The 14,366-nt window shown below is 49.8% G+C and overlaps 1 long non-coding RNA gene across 1 annotated transcript; it reads right to left on the bottom strand.

The window, feature by feature from the left end:
• Positions 1 to 12,575: 12,575 nt before the first annotated feature.
• On the bottom strand, positions 12,576 to 13,651 carry LOC132321121 (uncharacterized). Its single transcript, XR_009484693.1, has 3 exons — positions 13,617 to 13,651; positions 13,168 to 13,336; positions 12,576 to 12,629 (listed from the first exon to the last, which is right to left on the bottom strand). It is a non-coding gene; the product is annotated as an uncharacterized LOC132321121 (long non-coding RNA).
• Positions 13,652 to 14,366: the final 715 nt, after the last annotated feature.

Genomic DNA, 14,366 nt, shown 5'->3' with positions numbered 1-14,366 from the left:
TGTAAAACTCCTGAATAGGAAGAGAACATCTGAGGAGGACATAGGAGGACTCCTGAGGAGGAGGAAGAAGAGGAGGAGGACTCCTGAAGAAGAGGACTTCTGCGGAGGTGAAGGAGGACTCCTGAGGAGGATGAAGAGAAGGAGGAGGACTCTTGAGGAAGTGAAGGAGGAATCCTGAGGAGGAGGAGGAGAAAGATGACAACTCTTTAGGAGAAGAAGGAGGAAGATGAGGAGGACTCCTGAGGAGGAGAGTCTAGATAAGGAGGAGACCTGAGTAGGAGGAAGGCTCCTGAGGAGGACAACTCCTATTGAGTAGAAAAAGCACTCATGAGGACAAGGGGGAGGACTCCGGAGGAGGAGAAGGCCTCCTGAGGAGGAGGAGGAGAACTCTTGAGGAGAAGGAGGGAGTGGACTCCTGAGGAGGATGAGGAGAAGAATTCCTAAGTGGGAAGAGGTAAAGTCCTGAGGAGGAGGTGAAGGAGGACTTCAGAGGAGGAGGAGGAGGTGGAGGAGGAAGAGGACTCGTAAGGAGGAGGAAGATAAGGAGGAGTTCTGAGGAGGAGTACTGCTGAGGAAGAGCAGGACTCCTGAGGAGGAGACCTCTGTAGAAGTAGGCATCCTGTGTAGGAGGAGGAGTCCTGCGAAGGAGGAGGAGGAGAAGAAAGAGGAGGACTCCTGAGGAAGAGAAAAAGAAGGAGGACTCCTGAAGAGGAGTAGTCCTGAGAAGGACAGGACTCCCAAAGAGGAGAATTCTGTACAAGAAGGAGTGCTGGGTAGGAGAAGGAGGAGGATTCCTGAGGAGGAGGAGGAAGACGACTCCTTAGGAGAAGAAGGAGGAAGAAGGGGATGACTCCTGAGAAGGAGGAGGAGGAAGAGGAGGACACCTGAGGAGGAGAATCTAGACAAGGAGGAGACCTGAGGAGGAGGAAGGCTCCTGAGGAGGACGACTCCTATTGAGTAGAAGGAGCACTCATGAGGACGAGGGGCAGGACTCCTGAGGAGGATAAGGTCTTCTTCTTCTTCTGAGGAGAATTCTTGAGGAGAAAGAGGGAGCGGACTCATGAGGAGGAGACTTCCTTTGCAGGAAGAGGTAAACTCGTGAGGACGAGGTCAAGGAGGACTTCTGAAGAGGAGGAAGTGGAGGAGGAAGAGGACTCCTGAGGAGGAGGAAGAGAAGGAGGAGTTCTGAGGAGGAGTACTCCTGAGGAAGAGCAGGACTCCTGAGGAGGGGAACTCTGTTGAAGGAGGCATCCTGTGTAGGAGGAGGAGTCCTGAGGTGGAGGAGGATTCCTGAGGACAAGGAGATGAGCTCCTGATGAAGATGTGGAAAACTCCTGAAGAGGAAGAGAACATATGAGGAGGACATAGGAGGACTCCTGAGGAGGAGGAAGAGAAGGAAGAGGACTCCTGAAGAGGAGGACTTCTTAGGAGGTGAATCAGGAGGACTCCTGATGAGGAGGAAGGGAAGGAGGACTCCTGAAGAGAAGTCCTCCCGAGGAGGACAAGGACTCATGAGGAGGAGAATTCTGTACCAGAAGGAATCCTGTGTAGGAGAAGGAGGATGATTCCTGAGGAGGAGGAGGAGGAGGAAGATGACTCCTTAGGAGAAGAAGGAAGAGGAGGAGGACTTCTGAGGAGCAGAATCTAGACAAGGAGGAGTCCTGAGGAGGAGGAAGGCTCCTGAGGAAGATGACTCCTATTGAGTAGAAGGAGCAGTCATGAGGACAAGGGGGAGGACTCCAGAGGAGAAGAAGGCCTCCCTCAGGAGGAGGAAGAGAGGTCTTGAGGAGAAAGAAGGAGTGGACTCCAGAGGAGGAGGAGGAGGAAAATTCCTTAGCAGGAAGAGGTAAACTCCTGAGGAGGAGGTGAAGGAGGACTTCAGAGGAGGAGGAGGTGGAGGAGGAAAAGGACTCCTGAAGAAGATAAGGAGGAGTTCTGAGGAGGAGTACTGCTGAGGAAGAGCAGGACTCCTGAGGAGGAGAACTCTGTTGAAGGAGGCATCCTATGTAGCAGGAGGTCTGAGAAGGAGGAGGAGGAGAAGAAAGAGGAGGACTCCTGAAGAGGAGGACTCCTGAGGAGGTGAAGGAAGAATCTTGAGGAGGAGGAAGCGATGGACTCCTGAGGAGGAGGAGGAAGACTCCTGAGCAGGAGGACTCCTCTAGGAGGAAGAGGAGGACTCCTGAGGAGGAGAACTCTGTTGAAGGAGGAGTCCGGAGGGGGAGGTGGACTCCTGAGGAATAGAAGGAGGGGAACTCCTGAAGAAGAGGTGGAGAACTCCTGAATGGGAAGAGAACTTCTGAGGAGGACATAGGAGGACTCCTGAGGAGGAGGACTGCTATAGAGGAGGAGGAGGAGGAGGACTCCTGAGGAAGATGAGGACTCCTGAAGAGGAGGAGGAGGAAGAGGAGGCCTGCTGAGAACAACGGCTTCTGAGGGTGAGGCAGAGGAAGAGGAGTAGGGCAAGGTCTGCTGAGGAGGAGGAGAAGTCAAGAGGAGGACTCCTAAGGAGGAGGAGAAGGTGTGGAATTTGGATAATGAGGTGGGATTCCTGTGCACAAAGAGCCGTTAAGACTGACCTTGCTATCTCCAGGCGGGGAGTGGAGACCCGCCTGGCTAACACAGGGTGCAGATAAGGAGGGGGCCCTGTGGAGGCAGGACAGCCCTGCTTGTGGTCAGCAAAGAGAGCAAGATAACAGAAACCTGAATGGTTCTTTGTTTCTTCCAAAGGCTTCGTGTCCGATCACTGACCTTTGCCTCATTACCGGTGAAATGCATATTACAACTCACACCCCTGCATATGCTAATGAAGATTGAAGAGATCATGCTAAACATGTACGACTATAGCACTCGTTTCTCCACCCAAATCATGCTACATGTCACATAGTGGGGGTGGGTGGGGGTGGGTGGGGAACCTCGTAGTTCTGGGGATAAAAGAGGGAGAAAATGATTGTTGAAGTGGGAGAGAAGAACGTCGATACCTGACGGAGCAGTCGATGGGCTGCGTTCTCTTCCTCCACCCCAGGCAGGGACGCCTCACTGGGTACGCGCTGAACCTCTCACCCTCTGGGTGAAAGTTATCCCCGGGTTCGTGTATTACTGTCAAGTTTGTTAGCAATATTAACCTTAATTAGTAGCACTATTGTTGTTAGTGAATTTATGAATGGCAATCTTGAATCTGTTGTGTCGCTCTCAATAAAATAACTGCGCTCTTTGTGCACCTGCTCACTGCAAGTCCTTTTGCTGGGCTCTGATAAACGAATCGGTGAAAGTCCTGGGGCTCTGACAGACAAATTTCGAAACTACATTCCTTTTAACGCGACAGTAAAAATTGGCGTCATGGACAGCATTGCTATGGATAAACTGCTACAAAAATATAAATGTGCACCGTCCCACACGGGACTAGAGTCAGCCCAGAAATTCTGGAAAGATGAAAATAAACTAATAGAGCGAATCAAACAGTGCAGGAGTGAGCAGAAGGTTAAAGATGGTGAGGGTAAAGGAATTGTTTGCGCTATTTTAGGAGCTTGTTTATTGTGTGCGCAGAAGGAGGCTAAGGAGTTCCTGCCTCCTGAACGAACTGCAGATGTGGAATGTTACCTTAAAGTCATGCAATGATGTGTTACAGAAATCACTACATTTTGAACGTGAACTGTTAGGAAGGCAAGTAGATACCCTCCTAATAGAAATGCAAATTTAAAGAAGTAAAATGAGCTGCTTAAGACACTATTGTTGGCTGTTGGTGAAAAAACCTATAGAAAGTCCATTTTGGGAAAAGTTGCGCTCTGTGCTGGAATCAATGCAGACAGCTAGCGATCCCACAGCGCAGATCCGCAAAATTGTTCGGCACGCTGACCCTGAAACATGGGATGGAGATACCTGGTATGATGATGATGATTCTGATGAACCAGGGGAGGGTTCCAATTCGGATTATACCCCAGAGCCGGTATCCAGATGGCCGCTTATTAAAAATGAAGTCACAAATGAGGGGAGGGACGATGTTCGTACCACTATGCGAACTGTCCCATGGACAGTTCCTTGTTAAGGAGCTCCCCAATGTCAGCCCCTATTGATCCAGCTAGATTGACCCCCCCTTATCCGTGCACTCCCAGATAGTCTAAAGACGTATGTGGCAAATGTGCAAGATCACAAACGGGCCACCCACAATGCTGGGCAACAGGGTGGTGCACGACGAAGACAGGCAGAACAGGTTCGTGTAACTACTTGGGGGGAGTTTGTTCAGGAATTGGTAGATTATGGACGCAGGATGGACTGGGTCTATTTGACTGTCGAGAGGCCCCACAACCACCCCCCTCACTGAGTCCGTCAAGTCCATACTCCTAAGCCAAAACCTGAGGTCAAAACTAAATTTGGTAAGGAGCGCGATGTCCTCTGGCAACAGGCTGTGGTGATAGGAGTGCCTCGACGGTTGTTACACGGCTCACGCAATGCTGATGTCCGAGCTCTGGTAAAAGTGCTGAGCAGGAGAAGGGACTCGCTCCAGGGAGGTTGGTCCCAAAGGAGACCTTTGGCCCCTGACAAACCCCACCCTCAGCACCACAGAGGGATTTGATTGGCGTGACAGATAACCTGCCAAAAAACGCATGTCCCTCGGGAGGACAGTGAGCCATCCTGCCCGGAGGGTGTTAGCTACGCAGCAGCTCTTCCAGGAAACATCAGGAACCAATTATTGCTATACCAGTGGGACCCCGGAGAGTTTTTGTAGATTTTCTTATTGATACTGGCACCCAAATATCAGTGATTACTAAGGAGATGGCAGAACGCCTAAATGTCAAACCTGGCCACTGCAAACTAAACTTCACTGGGATTGATGGGATCATAAAGGAATGCCCCACGGCGAAGATCACTTTATGGCTCCCGGGAGAAGATAAATTGACTCAAACTGAGGTATTCGTAGGTGCAGCCAATACTAACGTATTGGGATTTATTTTAGTATTTGGTAGAACATGGAAACTCCCTGATGGCTCAGGTTGGAGCTTCGCTGGGCAAGTTAACAGAAAAGGGGATGAGGCAAAAAGCATAAATTTATTGGAGATGTCCATACCCTCACCCCCATCAAAAATTACTAATGTGAGACAATACCCACTGCCAGCGACCGTGCAGTTGGGCATTGACGGGGTGGTAACAGACTTGGAAAAAAGAAGTATTATCACTCGCACTCACTCCCCATATAATTCTCCTGTCTGGTCGGTAAAAAAGCCAAACGGACAGTGGCGGCTTACAATTGATCATAGGTGACTGAATGCCAATGCAGCACCTTTAACTGACGCTGTACCAAATATTGCAAAGTTAGTGACCCAAATCCAGGGAGCATCTCACACATGGATGGCAACCCTAGATATAAAGGATATGTTTTCAACAGTGGCAATGGTATTAACAACCCCAAAGAACCTCTATGCTTGGGAAGCAAAGGACGGTTCTGGGAAAATACACCGAATTAGTACCAGATGGGTGGTACCTACTTTTTAACATAACTCTGCCAGTCAGAAGACGACCGAGCATTCTTTTGTTTTCCCTTGCAGAAACATTGACGACAACAAATTACACCTGGAACCACGGCCTATCCTACGTGGAGCTGGAGTGTCCTCAAGGCTAGCAAATAGCTCTAACAATCTGACTTGCTTTCGTAGTATTGATGATAGTTTGGCAACTGCAAGTTTTAACCATGATGCTGGTAGAATATAGTTTGAGTATTCTATTGTTGACTACCTGTGGATGTTTTTTTTCCTCAAACCTTATATTGCGATTGACCTGTGCTTTTAGGCACATGCATAATGTCAGACAAATAACTGCATGTTTGCCTCTACCTGCTGCTTCAGGTTTGGACTGGGGAATTTTAACCCTTGATCTAAATCGAACCTTTACAGCCATGACAAAAACTAGTGTGGGCAAGATGAAGTTTGGAAACATTACAACATATTCTCTTGGCTGGTCGTACATTGGCCAAAAAGAGACCTGCTGGGAGGGTAAATATTCTCCTGCAACAATCAAAGCCACATGTGACAAATTTCCCTGGGGAATGCACTTACCCAAAATATGGGACGCACCCCAAACGGGTGACTGGCATTACATGCAGACCACTGATTGGGATGGGACTATTGGACCATCAAATACCCTCTTTGATGTATATACCAATTTTAAGATTTCCTGTTCGGTTAAACCAAAACACTATAATTGGAACTGTACTAAAGTTCACAATTGCAATAGCAAAAAGAGCGGAACTCAGAAATTGGGCCTGATAATTCGAGCCCTTCGGCTGGGTTGTATTTGGTGTAACTATGCCACCTCTATCAATGACACCTGGTCACGTTTGACAGTTAATGATACCCATATAAATTGTAAGAAGCTAACATTGCCTTCTAGGGGACGCACTGTTTGGGTTACTAGTGATGGACTACCGATTTGCCAGTGGAAGGTCGGCGACGTCGGCGTGCATTGGCATTGTTGACACATTGTCCTCTCTGGTGAAAACAACCTCTTGTGCCACCCCTACGGGGGTAGATCAGATGGGAACCAGAAGACCCTTGGCAGCATCCGACCACAGGAACGGTAGTTGGATGGACTTTGGAATCTATCTTTACACCCCAGATAATGGCTTTCCAGAATCGCATGATGCTGTATAACCTTACGGGACAAATTGAAGCATTGGCTAATGCGACTCGGGTTGGACTGGAGAAATTAAATGAACAACTGCAGGCAACATCGAGAACAGCATTGCAAAACAGAGCAGCCTTAGGTCTGCTATTGCTGTATGAAAATGGAGTGTGTGGATATTTGGGTTTAGTAAATGATACTTGTTGTGTTCATATACCAAATGTAACTAAAGACCTTGACGAACAACTAGATCACATAGAATGTGTGGCAAAGGCCAGCCGTGAAGTGAGAGAAGAGACGGAAACAACCTGGTTGAGCAAGCTGTTACATGGATTGGGATTTTCCCTATCAGGATGGCTTGCTTCTTTATTGCAATCTGTGATTATTGTAGTTACTGTAGTCACTGTTTTCTGTACGATATTGGCTTGTGTCAAATCTCTGTTCACGCAGGTGTTAACTCATCAGGTGCGTATGATCTCTGGCTGTACAGAATTGAAGGTGAGCCCTGGAGTGAGGAAAAGTCGTCTAATGTGAGGGATATCCCCAAAAGCGATTTTATGCAAGTGTGATTTGGATTTCGATCCGAGTGACTATAGTCACGGGGTGGATAATGTGGAATTTGGATAATCCTCTGGGTGAAAGTTATCCCCGGGTTCTTGTATTACTATCAAGTTTGCTAGCAATATTAACCTTAATTAGTAGCACTACTGTAGTCAGTGGATCTATCAATGGCCATCTCGATTCTGGTTCTGTCGCTTTCAATAAAATAACTGATTGCGATTTCTGTGCCTCTGCTCAGTGCAAGTCCTTTTGCTGGGGCTCTGCTAAACGAATCAGTGAAAGACCTGGGGCTCTGACAGACAAATTTCGAAACTGCATTCCTTTTAACGTGCCACTGTATGTATTGAACATGATCGGACTTGTAATACAGGAAATTGGGCATCACTCAGAATCTAAGCCCAGCCGCCCCCAGCCCCTCTGATATCTGAGGACAAGCTGGAATGCAAGGGGGTTTATTTTCTGCCAAATTGCTCAGTCCTTTAACGCAACACAGAGACATCGATTTGTTTTGGAAAATGTGGCTTGGCAGTTGCATGTGTTGAGTCATTGGACCGGGTGTGCTTTTGGAGAACTGAATTTACAAGAAGTCCAACAAATGTCTAAAATGACGTTACAAAATAGATTAGCATTGGCTATGTTAAAGAACAGGGTGCTTGTGGAATGTTAAACCTGACCGACGGCAAATGTTGTATCACCATTCACAGCGCTACTACCTCTACTGAAGAAGCCCGTGCCAAAATGAAGGAAATCGCCAAGCAGACTGCTGACCTATTCCAATCACAACCACCTAAAGATTGGTTTAATGGACTCACCCCTGGGTCATGGGTTATATCTGTGCTAAAACCTCTGGGACTCACAGGGTGGGGAAGATGGCTAGTACAAATTGGGCTAACATTGGTAATCAGATTTATATTTTTACTGATAGGGATAGCTATAGTGCGATGTCTCGCGTACTTGTACGATGTCTTCTATCTCATCTCTCTTTTCTCCATCTGTCCAATACTGAGGATCACCACCCTAGAGGAAGAAATTGAGGCTCGAAATTTGACAAAACGTCTGTTAAAGTCATGGGGTGGTGTAACAAACAGGATGTGTGGCCTATTAGATATGCCTTAAACAAACCGGTTTTGCAAGTCAGTGGGAAAAAGGGAAGTGGCGAGCTTCGCGGAGGCAGGGCGGTGTCGTCTCCTGCCTTAACTCCCCCATTTTGATGAGACGCATACACAAGGAAAAGGTCACATCGTGGTCAGAACCGGAGGAGGGCTGTATTGACCACCAAGACCCCACACACCCCCAGACTCATTTCGAGAACGTTCCAAGTACTCCAAGTACATAGTGCACCTGTGTGTCAAGACTCCACCTGAAGGGAGGATCCCAGGAAGAAAGAGACTACAAAAGACACCAGGACAGACTGGGTAATGGCACTCCACCATCCAGGAACCACGAACCAGACACTACGCAGGAGAAGACATCGCTGGAACCAAGGGTGGTGATATCTCTTTCTTTTTTATTTCTCGCTTTTTCTTGTCTGTTCTTACTCTTCCTTCTTTTTCCTTTTACCCCTCGTTTGGGAATTTTATAACTATAAAGGTAGTAAGGGGTATTTTATCACTTTTGTCTGCAATCAATAAAGGATTTCTATGGAATCGCCTGGTCGCTTGGTGTTAAGCTCGCCTTTATTTCTCCGCAGGGGATCACAAAACCAAAACAGAACTTGTCCTTTAACCCAGGGCTTTAGGACTCAGCTTGCAATAGAAGGTGCAGGTTTTCTTCTTGCCGTTCATCCTGGCACTGAAGTTGATGAGCGAGGCAGGGTAAGTGCTGGACTTGCTGAACAGGGCTTTCACTGACACCCTTACGGGGATGATGGCAATGGTCTCGCCTCCTTCACAGATGCTGGGCTCAATCACCTGCAAACGGAGGAGGGGTTGGTAAATACAGCAGAGGACAGCCTCTATCTCTGTCCCCTGATGCCACCCCAAGTCCCCATCAGCTCACCCTCCCTGCTTAAACGCCTCCTCCAGAGCCAGAGCTTCAGCTCTGCTTAGGAAGCATCACAAATGGTTTCTGAAAGACTTGATTGATTTCATATGGATGAGAGAGGGTTCCCCAAATAAAGCCTTCCTTCCCGAAGACACAGGTCCTGCTTACACTCCCAAGACACGGTGTGCTAACACCGCCTGGCCCAGGCAGCTCACCTGGCACTGCAGGATGGGTTTGTCCTCAATGCTCATTTCCATCTTGGGGTGGAAGAGCAGCCGGACCTGCACGAGGCAGTCAGCACGCCCTTCTGCGGCTGGAGAGTGAAGCGGGATGCCAAGTCGCGTACGTTGGTATCTGCGGTTTCCAGCTCGAAACTGAGGTGAAAGGGAAGGAACAGACCTCTGCAGTTAAAAATACCAGTGCCACCAGCACAGCCGGGACTTTGCATAGGACCATAAAAAATAATACAAGGGAAAGGGTACAGCTCTGCTCGGGGAATCCCAGATCTTGACACAGAGTGCAGACAGTCAGCAGTGCTGTAAGCTAACTGACACCAAAGTTTTTCCTTCCCTCCTTTAAAGAGTCTCATAAAGAGAAATGAGCTGACCCTCAAAACAGGCAATGAACCTCCGCAGTGAGGGGCTTACATTTCAGGGTCTCTCCTTCTGGTTCCTGCTGAGCTGTGAACAACTGCTGGTGTGTGGCTGGATTCTCTATTAAAATATTTGAGATTAGAGAGCCCCGGTTTTGTATTTACTTGAACCGTGAGGTAGCCAGCATGGGAACAGGTTCTAACCATGGACAGAAGGAGAATGCAGGCCTGGGCAGGTGGTGGCACCATGCATTCATGGACCCCGCAGCTGGACCCACCTGTACGCAATCTCGTACTTCCCTTGGTTCTTCAGAGTCAGCACTTGCTTTGCATCATCCAGGACCTTAAGCATCCCAAAATCCACGCTGCTGCCTGTACCTGCAGAAAACCCACAGAGAGAGGTAAGAAATGGTGAATATTTGAGAGCTGCTGCAGACTACACCAAGTGACAAGTTACAGATTTGGAGTTCTCAGGTGGCACAAAACCCTTCTCAGCAAGTTTCCTTTCTGGGAAGTTTTCTCTAGCTACTTTGCTGCCCTCTCCCTTACTCGGAGAATATCCGCAGGGTTTAGCAGCTAAGGAGCTCGCTTTCCATCTCCTTGCTTCCAAGCACAGATCCAACCACTCTCTGTGCCATGCCGAGCCTTCAGGAGTTGCCAACTGCTTGTTCACATCACTGTCATTTCAAAGGCCCCAAATCAATCTGCACATGAAGCTGCACACTTCAAAGTTTAGAGTTGGGAGACTCAAGGCTCTCTCTGTGCCCTGACAGTGCTTCACTCCACGCAGCTTGGAGGATACGTGCGTTATGTATCCGTGCCACGCCTGCGTGGCACCTCATCCTGTCCCAAGTGCTTTGGTTGCCCACCTGCCAAGGCAATGCAATGCACCCAGACTACTTGGCTTCGGGGGCATCCACTCACCTTTAGACATGCTGATGCTCAGAGCAACATCATACACCTCCGCAAGGATTTGGGTATTTTCAATCTGAACGATCCCCAGCACGTTTTCTGCACCTGAAACCTGAGGTGGAAGCAAACAAACACTGCTTGGACCATTCTCCTCAATTCTTTTGTAGACAACATACGAGGCCTTGCCTCTGCCAGCTGCTTCCACCCTGGCCTCCCCTGCTTGACAAGCATTTGTGCGACTCCTAAGCTTTCCTAACCTGTTCATCTCATGGGCTGACCCAGGGAGATTCTGACACAGTAAGAAACCCTGTCAGCCCACCTTGGCACTCCTCTAGCAGCAGTGTTGCTGCTAAAGCACCCTGGGAAGCAAGGCAATGTTAGAGCAACCACAAGAAGTGTGAGGTGTCCCAGAGCATTGACGACCAACCCTCTCCTCTTCAACCACCCAGCACCCTCACTGAAACACAGCCCCTAAACCGTGGGGAACAAAATCCCAGGCTGAGAGTTTGTTGCTCTATGTTAAGAGCCCCAGATGGACTCCAGGATGGCTGCAGGGAGCACACCCAAGTCTGGACAACCAAACAACAGCATTCAACCATGCACAGCAGCAAAGTTGGTGTTGTACGGGCTCAGGACGAAGCCCCGTAACCCAGACGTAAGCCACGCAGAGGCAGCACCTCTTCCTGAGGTGCTGTACAGCAGTACATCTCTTGCAGACTCCACAGCATACTTGCCCCATGAAGCTCAGCTACAAGAGCACCCTAGGAGTCACCTAGTTTCCAAAACGTTATCCTTCAGTGAGAGTCCCTTGCTGCTAAGGGCCTGGCCCTCAGCAATGCAGGTAGAAAGGAATCTCGGGAAGGCTCATCCTTTTGCCCTCTTGGCAGGGTACCCTTCAAGCACAGTCTCCATCCGTAAAAGCACAGCGATCACTCTGCCCTGCTCTGCCAGGGAGGGCACAGTCCTCCTCACCTCCAGTCAGATGATCTTTTTAATGCTTAGAGCCTTTGTGGCCTTGAAATAGAGATGCACACCAAACTCTGTGCGGGGAGCAACGATGCCCTCATCTTGTGACGTGGAGAAGTCCTCGCCGAGGTTTTCCAGCCCACTGACCCACCAGGCCACGGGCAGTGGGGTACTGGTTTGCAGCACCAGGGTCTCGCTGTCCCTCCTGTAGAGACAAGAAGACACTCAGTACCGGTTGCTCAACGGTCATGCTAGCCTTGCAACTGAATGCAACTTGGAGTAGCCCTAGCCATGTGTATGAAACCATACTTTAATGGTTTCTCTATGTCACAAGTCTGAGAGGTGAGGTCCTTGGGGGGCAGCTTGGTGTTACAAGTGTATCCAACAGAAGGGAGATAAGGAGGAACAACTGGACTGCTCTGCAACCAACAGACAAGATACAAATGCATCGAGATGCCCATGGCACAGCATTGCTGGGGGGCTATGGAGCTCGCGGCTGTTATAGGATATCGAAGCCAGCGAGGAATGGTGAGCAAGAGACTGGGAATTGCTGGGAGAAAAAGGGATGCTAGCCCAGCCAGCTGGGAAAAACCTCCCTGGCCTCTCCCTTGTCCCTGCCCCTCCCTTGTCCCTGCCCCAGACTCTTCTCAGGATCCTACAGACTTCATATGCAAGAGTGCATTCAGGGCCCACAGGAGCGAAGATGGCACCAGGCTGCAGTGAAGTGATGGAGGTGACACTGAAGTCCTCCACTGAGGCCCTGTTGCCACAACAGACATAAAATAGGTGAAGGGCTTTGCGTTATTACCTGTCCCACGTCTTTCCTCAGCGCCTTCCTCCTCCTCCTCCTCTCCACATTCAACTTTAGAGTCCACCTTGCTGGACTGGCTTTCATCAAGAATGGAGGAGGGAACGACTGAGCTATGGGATGAGATGGTGTGAACAATCCCAGCAGAGTGCTTTCCTCCTTGGTCTGACACAGACTGGACATCTTCAAAGTTTGCTGAGGAGGAAGGACATGGGGAGGGAAGAGGAGGGTGAATGTGGCCAGGCAATCTGCTCTTGCCATTCATCACTTTGCACGGCCACGTGCAAAAGACGGAAAACTTCCCAAGAAGAGAAACTCCCAAGGCAGAGTTTCCCTGCCCAGGCTGTCTCTGCCCTCAGAATTTTGAGCTTGTGCTTTTGTTACTGGGAAGGAGCGAATACAAAAGAGCTTGTGATATTAGACCTGGTTCTACCGGCTGAAGAACTCATCCAGTCCTACTCTTTGTGGATGAGGGACACAAGGGGATATCCTGATTATTCCCCCAGTCCATGGTAGGCAGATATGAGCTTGCTTAGACTGCACGCAGGGCTGGTAGAGGGTGCGCATTCCAAGCCACAGACTTTCACCTGGGAATTCCTCCACCAAGCTGGGGAACCGGTGGCTGCTAAAAGCATGGGCTTTCCATGGAGAATGAGGTCACGGAGAGCTCAGGGGAGGTGGGCTGGACTCCCTGCTGTGTCCACACTCAGGACAGCCAATGCCAAACCCTCACCGTTGTCCTGGCCTGCTGGTTCCCCAGTCTTGCGCTTTGCCTGCTCATCCTGCAGTCTTTTCTGGTCCTGATAGTACTCCAGCACCTCTGGGGGCAGCTTCTCACCCGGGGCGTGTGGAAGCAGCAAGAAGGTGGTGTGGCAAACGCAGTCCTTGAGCATCCGCAGGATCTGTGTGCGTAGGGAAGAGAAACCATAGACGGGATGTGTTTCTTCACCTCCATCCCATGAACAGACTCCCCAGCCAACCTATCTTCTCCCTCATTTCTTCCTCCCAACAACACAGACTATCCAAGCCCCGCCACAGCCTGCCAGCCCAGTTGGCTAACCCTCAAATGCCACCAGATTTTGCCCTGGGGACTGCCTCCATCTCCCCGGCACAAGCCTGGGAACGCTGGAGCCCTGTGGAGCTACAGGAGTATGCACGTGCAGACCAGACCTTCCCTCTCACCTGCTCCTCAGCAAGTACTGCTGGTTGAACTCCAGCGAGTAAAACTCGACGGGGAACTCGCATGGGTTCTTCACCACCACCGTCCCCCTCCGCCCCACGGCTGTACAGCAGCACCGCTCCCAGCTCGAGCACTGCGGGGCTCAACTCCAGCTGTGGCTCCAGCCCCTGCCCCGAGACCTGCAGCTAGAGGGGCTGGCTGCTCTAGCAAATGTTAATCTTCAGCTCGCTTCTGTAGGAATTCTGAAAAGAGAGAAGTGCAGAGAGCTCCTCCATGAAGTCCCAGGTGACAGGTCCTCAAATTCAACCCTTGCCCCAAGGTCAGGGATGTTACCAGTACCTCTAAGGTGAATGGAAAACAGATAGTAACTTACAGCAGGGGCTACGGCACCTGCATGCTGGCTCTGAGTAATTGGGATGCATCCTGCTGTGAAGTGGAACTGCATATTTGGGGATCAGATGGATCTAAAACAGACTACCACATGTTTCCACCTAGTCAGTCATGAGGGAACGCAATGCTCATAAGAAAGGTCCTCATGGGTGGACTCAGCTCCCACAGGACTCAGGGGCTGCTTCACCTCCTTCTTCAGGGTTATGTTGCCCAGACACAGTCCTGGCAATGCTGCATCAGGCAAACGTCAGCTACGTGAAGGAGGCAGAGGAGCTCTCACGGGCTAGAAATAAGGGTCTTCCTCTATGCTCAGTGCTTGGCTCTGGTTAAAGCCAGAGACAAGATGGTTACAGCCTGCAAGC

This window comes from Gavia stellata, unplaced genomic scaffold (genome assembly GCF_030936135.1).
Source record: "Gavia stellata isolate bGavSte3 unplaced genomic scaffold, bGavSte3.hap2 HAP2_SCAFFOLD_96, whole genome shotgun sequence".
Taxonomy (NCBI): Eukaryota; Metazoa; Chordata; class Aves; order Gaviiformes; family Gaviidae; genus Gavia; species Gavia stellata.
The sequence above is the reverse complement of the archived record's forward strand: the minus strand, read 5'-3'. Positions and strand labels throughout refer to the sequence as shown.